The sequence below is a fragment of the Thunnus thynnus genome, chromosome 2 (genome assembly GCF_963924715.1).
Source record: "Thunnus thynnus chromosome 2, fThuThy2.1, whole genome shotgun sequence".
NCBI classification, from domain to species: domain Eukaryota; kingdom Metazoa; phylum Chordata; class Actinopteri; order Scombriformes; family Scombridae; genus Thunnus; species Thunnus thynnus.
In genome coordinates, this window is record NC_089518.1 from 2,237,656 (window position 1) to 2,249,593 (window position 11,938).

Here is an 11,938-nt window from a genome sequence, read left to right on the forward strand (position 1 = left end):
GTTAAACAACCATCTTCTCCGGGATAGGATTACTCCAGTGTTAATTGTTCAGGATGTTTTTACTGGGAGCCGAATTACCCGCAGAGGTTTCCTCCTCTCCAAAACAAATGGACCCGGAGATTACAGGTAAAAACACTGAATAAAGCAGTTTCACCTAAAAAATCAGTGTTTCTCTGATGATGTTCAGCGAGCACCAGAGGTCCAGTAGGGGCTGTTAGCCGAGCTGCTGTTAGCCGAGCTGCTGCTAACGTTTGCTCGGTTTATTTCTCTTATAACTTAAATTCCAGATGTCCGACGACTAAAATCTTTCATCTGGCTAAAAGATATAGTTAAAAACGACCAAAATTTATCATGAAAATGTGACTTTAAACTGAATAAAAGTCAATTTATAACAGTTTCTGTGGAACAACCACAACGCCGATGTATTATCTTGTATGTGTATAAGTTACTCTTTGGTAGACGCAATTGTAGTGGACAAACACAACGCCGAGGCATACATCTTGTGCACTATATTCTTTGGTAGAGGGGTATGACACCATTGACAGGCGACCAAATGAAACGGTCTGAACTGATTAAAAGTACAGATTTCTCTGGGTTTAAAAATTGTTGGAAACATTTGGGATAATGTTAGTACACAACTCAACAAAATATTTAACATAGGTCTAGTTGTTTTTAGACATTTTAATGCGGAATAATTACATATTATAGCTTTAAACCCATCATGTTACACTAAAACTCCACTGTAACCCATCCAATCCTGTGATGCTTTAGGACAAGCAGTTCTACACAGAATGACAAGACATGTTGCTATGATGGTAGTGACTATTGAGTTAGTACTGGATCTCCATTGTCCAGAACCAAAATATCACTCCTGAGCTGTTGTGCTGCTATCGGTATTAGAATGTTATTCACTGCCTTGTGGGCATTTTCAATTTTCATACTGTAAAATACTATATTTGTTTATGTGTCTCGCTGTCCACTTTTCCTATTGTTGTCCATGTTGCTGCCATTTCGAAATGTATATAGCAAAATGTATTGCAACATCAAATATGACTTCTATTAATCAAACTATCCCAATGACACTGTCTCAATGAAACATGAGTTGTTTCAGCAAATGCCCTGAAAAAATGTGTTTATATTCAAGTGACAGAAGCTCTCTCATGGCCACAGGAATTCTGGCTCTTGTTCGTCGGTAGCATAGGAGAAAGTCAGGTGAACTAATTAATTATGAAGCAACATATTCTGCATAGGGAAGGTGGTTGGTACTGATACATCACCCCTGCATCTCTGGGGTGCTGCTTTAGCTCGTATGTTGGCAGCAGTGGCTGACATTTTCTTGCCAATTCTGTCATCTGTCATTTGTGAAACAAACATAATGATGACAACAATTAGGGCCCTCTTTGTGGCCCAGGGGGCATGTGTGTTGTTAAGAGTCAGAATGATTAGTTTTCGTATCTACATTAAAATAAAATCTGTGGTGAAAGGCTATTTCATTGTCCAGCTTTCATTCATGACCAGTGTGCCAACACCAAAGATTTAACAGATTTTTTTTTTCTAGAAACGTAGAAAAATGTTTTACTTACTTAAAATCATTGTACTTTTTTTCTTACAAGATTTTGATATAAAGACTATAGTAGAAGTCCTCCCTCCAAAATGACCTGTGGAAAACCTAACCAAACCCAACATCCATAAATTAATTTTTCAAAAAAAAAAAAGGGACTTGATTCAAAGGGATTGAGGATAATTAGACCTGATCCAAAATGCAGAGTCAACCCAAACAGACCTGAACAGAGAGAACTCAAACACTGGCACCAGCATGATATGACATTAGTTAATTTGATTAATTAACAAGCAGCCACTTGGGAAAGAGCAGCAATATAATAACGATCATAATAATAATAATACCTTAAGAACGAATGTAAAGTCATAGAAAGTAAAACAATTTGTTTATATGCTTCAAAGACAAATTTCTATAAATAATTGAAAGTCCTATTCCACTTCCTGTATCAACAATAAAATCTTCTGTACCTGACTGGGCAATCGACAGTCAGAAAACAATGTTGTAATCTATTAAATATCTGTGAATCAAGTTCCAAAAATTTAACAGCATCAATCTTGTAGACTACGCCCACTGACTTTCCTTACATAAGTTTGGCTTCACTTCCCTTGTCAGAACTTGCATACAATAGGAGTAAACAGCTGATTTTACCTCCTTGTTCTCCTTTTCCTTTAACTTGTTCTTCACTTCGACCAAGACCACCTCCATTTTTCTGATCACTTCACAGTTTAGGTATCCAGGATGAGGATGAACGATGACCTCCTTTATTTCACAGCTTTGTTGAATACTTGATTCTGATTGGACAATTACGGCATTCTACGGTCTGTTACTTCTGAATAGCAAACCGCTGCTATGAATAACAGACTGTTGCTAAGGAAGTAGTTCTGTTCATAGACTCTGAAGGACCACATCCAATCATATCAATCCACAGAAAGAAATCCGGTAAAATTACCAACTATCACTCATCCTCAACACCATGTGGCAAGAAAACGATAGAGATAATGTCTGTGACTGGGCACAGATGTGACGGCAGTCTGAAGAGCTACTGGGCTCCAACCATTACAGAAAGGGAAAAGTTTAGCAAGATCCTGTCCTCCAATCCAGGCAAGGCAGCAGATCTGGTGAGTGCCTCTCTTAGTTGCGTAACACTGCACACTAACTTAAGTGATAAGCGGTAGTGATAATAGTAATATTGTTACCAGTTGTTTGGTCTAATATATAAGCTGCACTGAAAAGACCCGATATGCTGCTGTTCTCCTCTGGCCCCTGGTGCAACAGGTTGTTGCTGTTTAGCAAGATAACACTCTGGTACGTTGTGGTTTCATTCTGTGAGTCGAGGCAGCGATGCTGTGTGTTTTACGCTGTTTTTTTACGTCCTCTAGCAGCTACCTGCTCCCACGTGTTGAGTCTTCTGCCTGATTATTGCGCAATTTGCACATAGGAGAGGTAAATATTGATGTTTGCCTATGTTATGCATTTGTTTGGCAGTGTGAGTTAATTAATTTTAACTGGTTTCTTTTGTAGATACTGACTGCCACTGCTGTTTTGTTTAAACTACACACAAAGAAAACCAACTCTGAACTAAACTAACGAAAAAAAAAACAAAACAAAATCAATCCTTGTCTCGTGAGCCCAGATAAACAGCCACTGTATCCAGCCGACAACGCCAGAATGTGGCCGGGCCCAGCCAAGCAAGGCCCATCTTTGGTTCTGTTAGAATTATAGGTTGCACTGACACATTAATATTCAACTCACACCAGATAAAAGGCCACAGATCCCTTATAATGATACAGATAATGGACTGAGACAAGGAGTTCCCCCAAGATTACAAAATTTATTAATAAAATAATAACTAATAATTTAACAAGAAGTTAAAACAGGAGATTTATTAAATACTGACTACTTTAAAATTGTGCAAAAGTACAAAAGATATTTCAGTAACAATAGACTATTATAAGAAAATGGGAGCGCTAAGGCGTGGTCGGCCATAGCCGCCGACAGGGAGAGGGCAAGTTATACTGGTACAGAGCACCCACCACGCCGCTGTGCCCTACACACACACACACACAGCGAGGCAAAAACCAAAGGGGAAAAAAACTAAATTGTGAAGGAAGTGCAAAAATGACTACCAAACACGCTTTTATGGGGGTGAGAAGCAACAGTGAGGACTCTATCACCAAAACCCTCCATCATCTAGGCGGCCACGCTCTCCACAGGTCCACAGGCAGCACTACAACAAAGAAACACTGGTTAAACGACAGCACACTACATTACTGATTTCTTGGGGGAAAATGATCAACTCCACGATGGGCGGCAAGAGGTAACAAAAGAAGAGACCACCTAATGAAACTAAAGGCTAATACCACAAAGAAAAATAAAACAATTAAAGCAAACTAACCAATTGTATTATCAAAGCAACCATGAAAACAAAATATAGAAAAGAAAAATTAAGCTAGACCAAACAAAACAAAACTAATCAAAATAACAAAATGACGCAAAACAAAACAGCAGTGGCAGTTAGTATCTACAGAAGAAACGGGTTAAATTAATTAACTCACACTGCCAAACAAATGCATAACATAGGCAAACATCAATATTTACCTCTCCTATGTGCAAATTGCGCAATAATCAGGCAGAGGACTCAACACGTGGGAGCAGGTGGCTGCTAGAGGACGGGACCTACGGTGAATAAAAAAACAGCGTAAAACACGGCATCGCTGCCTTGACTCACGGAATGAAACCACTACGTATCAGAGCGTTATCTTGCTAAACACCAACAACCTGTTGCACCGGGGCCAGAGGAGAACAGCAGCATATCCGGTCTTTTCAGTGCAGCTTATATATCAGACCAACAAAATTGACAACCAGGAAAGGGCGGTGCTACAGCCTGTCTAGCCCTACGGTAGCCCAGGAGGGACATTTGCCGGCTACATTTGCACACAGTTCCAACTGTAGAATCTAACGGACTATTTTTTTAGCTTAATTTTTGAATCAATAAAATCATTTCTAAATCAATATTTTGTGTCAAATTTTTTATTTCTTTAGTAAATAGCGAGCGGGAAATTATTGTGAAATAAACCCCTTCAGGCCGATTCAAGATCCCTCCACTTCGCCCTGCATCACCCTGCCAGGGTTCATTTCACATTAATGACTCGCTTGCTGTACATCATCCCTTACTTAATCCGTCCTTTAACTTAGGGTAGAGGGTCCCATTTGTTCACAGGAGGTCCATTTAGGTCAACAAATAGTGTGAAAGTTAACTTTAAAACAGCGACATCTGTGCCCTCGGTAGAATCTCACTTGGAAAAGAACGACTGAGCCCCACTGCTGGAGCCTGGCCTGGTAGACAGGTCTGTACCCATGGGGTCTGGTTAGGCTCAGCCTCAAGAAACAATATGGAGCCTTTGATAATCTGTCCAAAGCATAATAAAGTGCTTCATTTTTCTAAAGGAAAATCTTCAGGGGCATTGTTGTAATATCATTATTAGCTTTAATGCCAGAAAATGCAGTAAAAGATCAATGATAAACATTCCATAATAATGCTGTGTCATTTTTGTGTGCTGGTCTTAGGTTGTTCTTCTCCTGTTGGAAAATGCACTAAATTATGTCGGCACTTACGGATGTGCATGTTCAAACCATACTGCAGATTTGTCAGTAGAGGTCACTGTCAGTGTCAGACACCAGTTCCATAAAGGAAGAAATGCATCATCAGGAGCTTTCAGTTTGACCGTCTTTATGCAGGTATTGACTTAGTTCTGACCATAACCTACAGATAGCCAACCATAAGTATGATAATTAGCTAATTTCTGCCAATAAATCATAGCTGTCCACCACAGGACTCAGTTTTACTTCATAACAGACTAAGGGGCACTGTCAGGGACAAACAGCCATGGATCAAAAACATCACTCTTCTTATATTCTCCTAACAGTGCTTTCATGTCGCCTATTATAGAAAGAACCATAACAAACTGTCAAATGTAGTCTAGCACATCATGAATTCCAAACTATTTGTGATGTCACAAATCATGCTTGTTGACCCCCCCTAAAATTGGATTGTCACTGAGCTCAGAGAAACTTTCCACTTTCAGCAGATGAATGTGAAAACAAACTCTGTACATACATTATTCTGTACAAGCTCATACATTCAACTGCAGGAACATGAAAAAAAATGATTTTTGAGTGAAGGGGAGCTTTAATTCCTATTTTTACAATAAATGTTTTTAATTAGCCTTATGGATATAGTATATAAACAAAGGTTGCCTTTGTGTATGTTCTTTACATACAGACCTTGGTTCCTTCCAGCTGGAATTACTATGCAGTGCAAAGCAGAGCTTATGGAACCGCAGTTTGAGATGTGAATTACCAATCTCAGCTTGCACCATAAAAATGTTTTGATTTCCCTGTTTAAAGTGATTTTAGCATGAGTGGTTTTAACTGTAACCTGCAAGTCAGTAACATTAGTGTTAGCTTGTGGTCCTTTGCTATTATTAGTAGCTAAATTATTTTTTTTGTCAAAACAAATTTGCAGCACTTAAATGTGTCCTACAAAACAGGATGGACATGAGTGATGTGAGCTTTCTTTACTTCACACTGAAAAATCAACAGTACTGCTAGCTAACCGGCTAACATTAGCCCTGAGTTTAAAGCCTTTTCACTAACATTTTCTTTTTCAATATTGCTATTAAATGCAATATAATGTTGATAAGTGTCATTCAGTTAGAGGTGAAGATAGTTACCGATAGGAGGGCGGTTTGATCATAAACATAGAAGCCAAAGCAGATAGTTACTGGTAACAACTTGGTTCTGTGTGAATATTAACATGTGCATTTTGATACTGTGCCCCCTTAAAAAAATTGACTGCATGACACCCCTCTATGTCCTACTAAACTAACAAAAGTCTGGAGGCAGGTCTGAAAAGGAAACAAACATAAACATATTAAATATAAATATAAAAGGAACATCCATGCAAATGTGAGTGACCCTGTGCACATTCACCTACATGCAGCAAAGAGATGCAAGGTTCCAGCTTTAGTCCTTTGCTTCATCTCTACGTTCAATATGAAAAAAGACTAGATAAAGATAAAAGCAAAAATCTTGTAGTCTGAAGCCATGTTCTGCAGCAATGCTTTCCTCCAGAGGGGCAATAAAGTTATCTTGTGTATCTATGATGTGGATAAATTTAATAGGTTTTAGCTCTTAATTGTTGTTTTCAGTTTATTATGAATATTGTGATAATAGTGTTTACAGGGATACTGTCGTCTGTGATGATCATACCATGAATGTGATGTACAGGGCTCCATGTCTAAATATACAGACACTGGTATTTGTGTTTTCATGTGCATGTGTGTATTTGTGTTTGCTTTATGCTCTTTTGTGTTTTTTGTTTGTTCAGGACTATAAGTGTACAGGTGTGTGTGTGTGTGTGTGTGTGTGTGTGTGTGTGTGTGTGTGTGTGTGTGTGTGTGCGTGTGTGTGTGTGTGCGTGTATGTGCACATGAATGCTCATGTAGTATGTGTTTGTGTGTGATTGTCTCTGAGGGCGATGCTGTTTGTCTCATGTTTTAACTGGATATGACACTCAGTCTATTCCAATCACTGTTTTCAGGAGCTGCTCTACTGAGGTCTGGGCAGATGCCTTTGACAACACAATGACCATATATATATATATATATATATATATATGTGTGTGTGTGTGTGTGTATATATATATATATATATGTGCACACACATACATACATATATATATATTATCATCAATATATACAATATATATTTATAGTGAGTGAGAGAGAGCATGATGCATGCAACCTCCAAAAAGGAAAGGGGATATTTAATGTTGCATTTAGAGTAAATCAGGCAGGCAGAGAAACAGGCAGCTGTTCCCCAGTGACCTGAATGGGGAGTCACGAGAGAATACCCATTTGAGCTGCTCTCCGCTAAATGCACTCTCATATTAATATTTTAGAATCACCCATAATGCTGCTGGAGAAAAAAGAAAAGAGGTCCAGAAGGAGGAGGAGGAGACATACATCAATTTGCCCAAGGTCCTCACTCCAGGAACTTGAAATAGAGGGATATTTTGCCATTAGATGAAATAGTTCATTATGCCAGCTTCTCAGGAGCATATAAAGCAGCCTGTCTCTTTTTTTCACAAACACACACATGCACACATACACACACCCACGCATGTGTGCACGCACCCATGCACCCACACACATCATGCAAAGACATGCATCATCTGCTCAGCTCAGTGAAGAACTGAGCCACACCTTGGTGTGAGCCTGGGTTGCTGTTGTTACATATGAGGTGTATGGAAGGCCAGAGCAGTCATGCTTCAAAATGTTTCAGTGTTGTATATTCATGTGATAGATAGATATTTTGTGACATGACATGCTTTGTTTTTTTGGAAATATGTCTCTCACAATTTCAATAAAACTGGATCACTGGATGAAAATTATTCTGATGTGGTAATCATCGACATAAGGTCAGCAGAGATACATCCTTGCTGGCTGTTCACATTAAACATCAGCAAATAGCCGCAACCAAACAAAGTCCCTGTTAAATTTCTGGATAATATTTCTTTGCGGATGGAATTCTAAATCATGATCCCATTTTACTGTAACGTCACAAGATTCACATGATTCCAGTAGTTACACAGCTGTCAAGATGTCATGTGACATTTTTTTTTCTAAAGAAAAAATCTGATCTGTGCAGTATGTGGATGATTCAGCATTTTTTCATTGAGAGGACATTAAGCAAATTTCCATATATTATCAAAAATATCAAGCAGAATCTCCTGTGGAATCACCAGCTTACCATGGGGTCCTGACTCCACAGTTTAAGAAACTCTGTTTACAGTGTAATGACCAAATTAGACATATGGCCTCGCACAACCCTGTTTCTAAATGTCTAATGTTTTTTTCTGAATATGCTTTTTAAAAAATGTACAGCAATTGCCACCTGGATTATATTTCACTGGCAACATTTCTTTACACAAACATTTTGCATCCAAAGAACAACACTTTGACACCAGACCAGCAAGTGTGTTCTGAGTCCCACATACATTTAGGCTAAAGCACTTAGGTTACGGAAAAATCATGATTTAGCTAAATATTAAGGAAGTAAGCACATCCCTCTAAATGTCTCATGCTTCAAGTTACAGTTGACTTTTCAATGTGAAACTAAGACTACCATCTTTCCCAAATCTTAACAAAGTTTTACATGTGATCATGATAATTGCTATCATCTCTACACTCAGTATAAGTGATACTGCACTTCAGACCAAAGACACCACTTTTGTTATATCTATGTTCATGCGTCACCTGCATGTGAATGCTGGACTCAGGGAGAGAGGGGTTAAATCATATTTGCGGTGATGATATATGCCAGTTTATTGATAATGGTAATTATAGCAAATGCTAATGCTAAAAAGAATGTGTGATTTGATAAGATCCAGGCCAGCTCAACAAAGCAGAGTGTTTGGTCCTCTCAGTTTGTTAGCCCTCCATCCATCACCTTGCCGGATACTTACTTTTACACATTTCATGTGAAATTCATTAGCATATCATTGACGGTGACCATAATTGTTTAATGACTCATTAATAGCTAACACAGTAATTAGCATCAGTGGCATAATTATATGTAGTGGGTGAAGCATTTTGTTTGGAATAATTATCACAATTGACAGCCTTTTCCACAAACAAGCAGAACCCTGAGAGGCAGTGGAGGGTGTACACAAACTGCTGGAAACACAAACAATATACTCCATCTGAGAAGCAACGTGACTAAACATAACACACAAATAAAACAACAACCACAAACATGCTGAGCCCAGTTCAGGGCTACAGCCAGCATTTTACAAATACTGAGGTCATGAGTCCAAATGCAGCAAACCCCACCCCTGCAGACTACTTTGATCAGAAGCCATTTATTCTAAACTGTGACATTTTTTCTATCAATCTAGGTTTTTGAAGAACGTTGTATTTGTACAATTTATTATTCACTTACATGTGCAGAACAAACTGCTCCTAAAACCACCATATTTTCCTAATAAATAAAAAATATATTCTTGTTTGTCATATTTAAATTTCCTATGGCTTATGTGTTTTTCTGCATTTCAAAAATGTTTCCAGTGTTGGAGGATTTGCAGATTTCCAGTAGTGGAGCAGTTTTGTTTTAATAAATGTAATGGGGAAAAGGGAACTACCAAAATCCAAGTGTATCCCATGTTGATTTGCATAAAAAGATAAAATACAATGCAATTCAACCGCAGGAATTTGAGGAGAAAATTATAAAATTAAAACATTTATTTATTTTTATTTTATTTAACCTTTATTTCATCAGGCAAGGCATTAAGAACAGTTTCTTATTAACATAACACATCAGCAAAGCATTTACATATAATGTGCACAATTATGAAGAAAACATAAAAAGTAATGTCTCTATTACTGGAACAAAACATTATGGACATAATGTAAATAAATTAAGAGATGTGAAAGCAGAGCATGCATACATGCATAAAGTGTCAGGAAGCAGAGATGTGCAAAAGAAAAAAACAAAAAACTGTACAGTTACTGTCTATTCACAGATGAGTTGATTAAAATGTATACAGTGTGCCATTGCCATCATATTTTGTATGATTTCGATTTTTCTAATTAATTAACTGAATTTCAATTGTTTTTGCAGTGTAAACACTTTCCCTTGTTTTTGCTTAGCATACATTTCTTGCTGATGTGGTCTATTAAGTAAGCTCTATTACAGCTATGTCCTGCCTGTTTTTAGTGTTGTGTGACTTTGAGAATATGTTTGAATTGTGGCATTGAACATGGCTCCATATAAATAAATGAAATGAGATAGATAAATAAGCCCTATCAGTATTTTTTTACAATATAAATTACATATATATATAAAAACTATAAAGAAAAAATATGTAATCTGATAATTTAGATAACATTATAAGAAAACATTACATCAGATTTATTTGGTGTCTAGTATACAAAAATTTCTATATACACTCAAACATTCGTATGGCTACATAATAAACATGCATACATGAATAGATGTAATATCAAACATTTATGACATATTTGATTGTAGTTTACTGTTCATAAATTTGGGACTAACATTAGGACTAACATTTAGTCACAGGGTTACTCTTTTGTCCTATGGACGGTGCCTTTAAAGAAACTGGAAGCAGCCTCATGTTCACCCTGATGAAGCAAATGTAGCTGAAAACACTGTGGGGAATAAATGTGATAGAAGCATTGTACAGCCTGATTTATTTCAATGAGCCTGCAGCTCGGTGTGCTCTGTGAATGTGAAATTTATTGACAGTCCACAAAAACATTTCTTGAAAAATAAAAAAGACATTTAGTAAAGGAAAGCCCGACTGTAAATGGATGAATACAAACACCATGATGTTGGCTGAGCAGACAAAGACATGGAAACATTCTATAAAACCCACAGCACTTCAGCTCAGTCTGTCTGTTATCTGCCTCCTCTCCTCTGAAACACAATTATGTGACCATTGGCAAACACTGGTGCCAAACACAGCCATTTTTCCTCCTTGCCACCAGATGGTTCCATTGAGAATAGAGTCAGGCCCACTGTTTGTCTTCTACTTAGAGCTGGGGTCGTAATGGAGTCACTAATGATTATAAAACACCTGCTCTGAAAATAAAACAAACAGAAACACTGGCCAGGGCCGAGAGCTAAATACCTATGTGATCAGGTTGAAAAGGTACTGGGCTTGTGCTTGGCTAGTACTTACGCAGGGACACAAACCTTCAGCAGATGTCCCACCTATAGAGGTAAGAGGCTGCAACCTCAACCCCAAGAAGCAGACACACAAACATCCTCACATTCAGTCTCCATAATACCTAATTGGCTGTTTGCTCAATGAGGAAAAAGGCTTGTGTCCACAAAGGGGTCATGTCTGTGATGGTCTGTGGTCTCTTTGGATGCCAGCTAGGGTTTCATGTGGTTTAGAGGTTATCAATGCCCCAAAGCTGCCTTAAAATGGAAATGTTTGTACAGTGCTATGACAAGTATGAGACGGCAATAGTGGTTAAGCAATAAGTGACACACATGTAACTATTTCATATTCAGTGTTCTGTTTATTGTTTCTCTATTAATGGATTCAGCATTTAAAACCATGTCAGTTAAATTTTAATCACATTATAGCTGAAGAGTTTGGGTTTATCTCAGTATACCTGCTTTATCAAACACGCCCTAGGCCAGGATTTGCAACCATGATTGGTTGAGACACATCCAAAATTGGTGATCAACCTACAGGAGGTCAGCAAGAATGTGAAGCTGCTGTTAAGTTGCTTGTTACAGGTTAATTTACATTGGTAATATTCGTAGATATTGTGGTATATT

General features: G+C 37.9%; 1 long non-coding RNA gene across 2 annotated transcripts; it reads right to left on the reverse strand.

The window, feature by feature from the left end:
- Positions 1-3,429: 3,429 nt before the first annotated feature.
- On the reverse strand, positions 3,430-4,430 carry LOC137171888 (uncharacterized). Of its 2 annotated transcripts, none has more exons than XR_010924830.1 (3): positions 4,340-4,430; positions 4,160-4,237; positions 3,430-3,788 (listed from the first exon to the last, which is right to left on the reverse strand). It is a non-coding gene; the product is annotated as an uncharacterized lncRNA (long non-coding RNA). The 2 variants fall into 2 exon arrangements; XR_010924831.1 differs by having other exon boundaries at positions 4,337-4,424.
- Positions 4,431-11,938: the final 7,508 nt, after the last annotated feature.